The sequence below is a fragment of the Pongo abelii genome, chromosome 13 (assembly GCF_028885655.2).
Source record: "Pongo abelii isolate AG06213 chromosome 13, NHGRI_mPonAbe1-v2.0_pri, whole genome shotgun sequence".
In the NCBI taxonomy this organism is placed as follows: domain Eukaryota; kingdom Metazoa; phylum Chordata; class Mammalia; order Primates; family Hominidae; genus Pongo; species Pongo abelii.
This window is the reverse complement of record NC_071998.2, coordinates 19149622-19154577: the sequence shown is the minus strand read 5'-3', so window position 1 is coordinate 19154577 and position 4956 is coordinate 19149622. Positions and strand designations below refer to the sequence as shown.

Sequence of the window (4956 nt, the reverse complement as noted above, 5' to 3'; positions counted from 1 at the left end):
TTTGTGTTGCTGTGTGAATAAAGCTGAGTGCCTCAAGGGCTGCTGCAGTTGGAGTCTGACAGCTGACATGGAGGGGAACGAGCTGTGGCCAAGGGCAGAGGAGGCGAGGGTCATGGAGGGTGCATGGAGGGGAACATGCCACAGAAGTGATGAAAGGCAGCTTTGTCGACAGAAAGCAGGGAAGCCTCATGGGGAGATGGGAGATATGGAACTGTGGGATGTTTAGGGTCACTGGAACCATTGGCTCAGTGGGGCCAAGGCTGGACGGCGATGCTGAGGGCCAAGGCTGGACAGGGGTGCTGAGGGACAAGGGTGGAGGTTTCAGCTGGTGACTTCATGGCAGGTGTCTCTTTTATCACCTCCTGGGCCAAGAGCTGGAGGGGTTATCTCAGCATGCCCTGATCCTGCAGTGGGAGACTTATGCGTTTCATTCCTCACTTGCTCCAAGAGATTAGCGTGTTCTTCACTGGGATCTCCATGAGGAGGGTGGGGACAGGCAGGATTTAGAGGAAGCCCAGGGGACCCAGCTTATGGGAATCTATGCATGGAGGCAGAGGGCATCCTTGCTTTTCCCCTCAAGATTAAGTGAAACTGCAGAAAGCCAAAATAGACTCCAGCTTCAAGATGATGTTTACACAAGACACTCCTAACAGTCGTGGCAGAGCCTGGGGCACGGCTCATGGGACCAGGACTTTTTAGGGGCTTAGCATTACCGGGTAGTCCTGCTCATCATGTGCTGCCTCCTCTCAGGCTTTTGATCAGCCAGAGAGTCTACACACGCTGAACAACCACAGAGTGTGTGGTCAAATCTGAGTGTTCAGTCACATTAAAAGGCCTTACAGTCATAGGGCACACATCTTTCTACTTCGTATGGCTTTGCCCATGGTACAAATGACCAGATCTTTATGCCACTTTGAGGGTGCCATTATAGTGGAAGTTGCTTCTAAAAATGCAGTGGTGAATGCCATATGGAGCAAAGTGGAGTGAAAAGCACAAGAGTTTTAGTACTAAAATCAGATAACAAATCTGGCCCAGCACTCCTTGAAAGCCTCTTGGGCCAGCTGCTTGACCTCTGAATGTTATCCCCTTAGGATGCTATTGTGGATGCAGATGAGGTTCATCTCTTACTCCTGGTGTTATGAGTAACACAGTGTGAATGGTCGCATGAGTGAATGTTACCTATTCTTGCTCTAACTCTGGGTTGAGTCTTTGGTCCTATGAAATCCTAGATCCACCCCATCTGGCCCCATAGCAGGGCGTCCTAGAGTCCAGCATGACTGAGTTTTTCATGAACTTGGCGGGGGCAGACACACTTCCGGTTCCAGGGAGACCCATCTGCATGTTCCACACTCAATCCCCGATGGGTGAGAGAGTGCTTCTCTGCAGACATGGTGGGGACGATCAGGCTGAGTGTCTTACTGTAAAAGAAGCTCCAGCCAGGCGCGGTGGCTCACGCCTGTAATCCCAGCACTTTGGGAGGCTGAGGTGGGCAATTCATGAGGTCACGAGATTGAGACCATCCTGGCTAACACGGTGAAACCCCTTCTCCACTAAAAAAAAAAATATAAAAAATTAGCAGGGCATGGTGGCAGGTGCCTGTAGTCCCGGCTACTCGGGAGGCTGAGGCAGGACAATAGCGTGAACCCAGGAGGCGGAGCTTGCAGTGAGCCAAGATCGCACCACTGCACTCCAGCCCGGGCAACAGAGTCAGACTCTGTCTCAAAAAAAAAAAAAAAAAAAAAAGACGTTCCACTTCACATTAGCTTTCAGAAATTACAAACTGCTTCAGAAGTCTGGTTCTAGATTCGCTAGTTTTGAAACTTTGATGAACAAAATCAATGGAAAACCTACCATTTAGAAACTACCAGGTGGCTTCCTCTTTTGTAGGAGATGAAGCCCAAATTAATGGTTGGAGGAAAATTGCTCTTCTGTTTGAGAAAATGGAGAAAAGACACTTCACTATGCATTTTGGTTTTTGAAAGGTGAAGCCAAGATCCTACTCTGGAATAGCTTTTAAGACACCATAGAACCACATGATTTTCTATAATGATGTCAAGGGTTGTTTTCACTGGGGGTAGAACTGCATTTCTTCATTCATTCAAGCATTGTTCATTGAACTAGGATATATGGAACCCAACCATGTGCCTTACACCCTCCAGGCCTAAGTGTTGCCTGCATGGAGCCTGCAGTCTAGTAAGAGGAACAGACACCAATCCGACCATCACATCACTGCCACCAAGTGCTGTGAAGCCAAGGCGATGAGTGATGGGGCACCGAGCCTGGTTTTGAAGCCTTCTCTGAATAAGTGACTTTTAAGCCAAAATCCAAAAATGAGTCAAAGTTTATAGACAAAAGCGGGTAGGGTGCTCATTTTGGCAACATATATACTAAAATTGGAGCAATTCAGGAAAGATTCTCATGGCCCCTGTGCAAGGAGGACTCATGAAGCATTTCATATTTCTGCACAACAATGTGAAGGCATTAAATGGCACTGTACTGTACACTTACAGTGCTTAAACTGGTACTTCTTATGTTATGTATGTTATAAAATATATCACATTTTTTAAAAAGAGAGAATGGGTGGAGTTACAAAAGCCCCGTTGCAGGCAGAGGGAGCATCAGTTCCAAGTGTTAGTGGACCGAGAGGAAACCCCGCAGCCAGGACTTGTGTGCTGAGATTCGTGGGGTGGCGTGTGGCCCAAGATGAGACTGGAATTGCAGAACCTGGTTATCGGTCTTTGTCTCAAGGCCAGTGAAAGATTACTGAAAAGCTTTTATTAAGGCAGTGACATAATTTATGTTAAAAAAAAATCCCCCTCGACCAGGGTGAGAGTGGTTGGAGGGGCAGTGAATGTAGCTGACCAGGTAGAAAGCGGTCAGAGTTGTTCAGGAGAGAGATGGCTGTCACTTGGAGTAAGGTGCTGGAGTTGAGATGTAGAAAAGTGGGTAGATTTGAGAAAAGTTGGAGAACAAATGTCTGAACTTGTTGATGGGTTGCTCTGGGGGTGAGAGAAGGGACTCGCTGGGATGGATCTCCATGTTTCTGGGTGGACGGTGGTGCCAGTAACTGGGGCAGGAAGCACAGAGAGAAGGGGTTGGAGGATGGATAAAGGTGCTTGTTTTGGGCATGGTGTTGAGTTTGTGCCTCAGTGAGGTTTGCAGCTGCCAGTGGGGGAAGATCCTGTGCACGGGTCGTTGACTCAGGGCTCACTAAGGCCTGCACTAATTTCTGTTGGAGTCTCTGGTGATTCTACCCGCTTATGTACTGCACTGTTTTCTGAGGCACGTCTGTCACGGGACATGTGAGGACTCAGGACCACTCCCGAGAGAAAACAGATGGAACACCCCATCTGCCACATGCAGCAGCCCGGCCTGCTCCCAGGGCAGCTGACAAAAATTATCTCTTCTTCTTCTGAAAGGCTGCTCCCAAAGAAACCACACTGGCCTCATGACAGCATCCTGACTGGACTGTCCATGGCATGTTGGTATTTTAGGTCTGCCAATTAACCATGTGTCCAACTCTGGGTCCTGTAGACCCCAGGGTGGGCAGCTCTCAGAGCACTTCTGAAACATCAGCTTATGAGGCAGACACTGTGCTGAGTGATTGAAGCTAAATGTTGCTTCAGTTGCAGGGCTTGATTCTCTGGAACAGCTGCCATTTCATTTAACAATCTTGGAAAATGAAAACATACAGGCTGGGTGTGATGGCTCACGCCTGTAATCCCAGCACTTTGGGAGGTTGATGCCGGTGGATCACTGAGGTCAGGAGTTCAAGACCAGCCTGACCAACATGGTGAAGCCCCGTCTCTACTAAATACAAAAAATTAGCCAGGCATGATGGTGCATGCCTGTAGTCCCAACTACTTGGGAGGCTGAGGCAGGAGAATTGCTTGAACTCGGGAGGTGGAGGTTGCAGTGAGCCGATATTGTGCCATTGCACTCTAGCCTGGGCAACAAAAGCAAAACTGTGTCTCAAAAAACAAAACAAAACAAAGCAAAAACAAACAAACAAACAAATCATACCCAGTTGAGATCCATCAGAGGCAGAAGTAGCCTTGTATTTGTGAGCTTCTGTCCTCCTCCCTCACTCCAATTCCTCTGCAATCCCTGGGCCCACCCTAGTGCCATTGTGAAGGAACATCATTCTTTATTCATGCTCTGCTGCTGAAAGATGTATAAAGGCTTCGACTGAACAATCAAATATCAAGAAAACAACATTTAGGACATACCACCCAGACCACTAAGCATGTAATAAATGCCTGCAATTAGTCACACATGCCTGGAGGAGTAAACATTGGCTAGAATGAAGGACGGCTTTTTAATTATGCCAACAGATGAAGTCTTCATACTATGTACAGAAGCATTCAGGCCAAATTCTGGGGTAACTTCAGAAATTTAACCCTTTAAAAGTGGCTGATCATAATTGATTCAGAACTGGATAAGAATATGAGATAAACCATTTTTAGCAATGACTCACTCTCACATTTAAGGGTAAACATGTACTGAAAGAAACTTGTTAATCTGTGAAGGTCAACCAAGATGATCTTGATGTGTCCTCAAGGAAACACAACATGATATATGTAAGGTTGCACATAAACAAATATGATAAGCCTATCTAAGGACAACATTCTGTTTTGAAAATGAAGGTAAGTCGTGCACCCAGAGTATTGGAAAAGGGCTCCAAAGTGAGAATGTGTGGTGTTCTGCAATGCTCCAATTCCACACTCACCGAGCACCATTCTCTTATACATTTGCTCTGCTTGTTGGCTTTGCTGCAGACGGAAGAAGGCATTAACAGGCTGGTACAAGGATTCTGAATTGCCTAATCAAAATATTCCTGACTATAAATTGCTACATTGTAATTTAGATTTATACAAACTCCTTAGGTTAGTGCTGGTCAGGTAGGTGTTCTCCAAACTGCTTGGATCTTTCCCATGAGCCCACAGCCTATGGGGT

At 46.8% G+C, this 4956-nt stretch overlaps 1 pseudogene; it reads left to right on the top strand.

The window, feature by feature from the left end:
- Nucleotides 1-2363: 2363 nt before the first annotated feature.
- LOC112135004 (U6 spliceosomal RNA) lies at nt 2364-2462 on the top strand (annotated as a pseudogene).
- Nucleotides 2463-4956: the final 2494 nt, after the last annotated feature.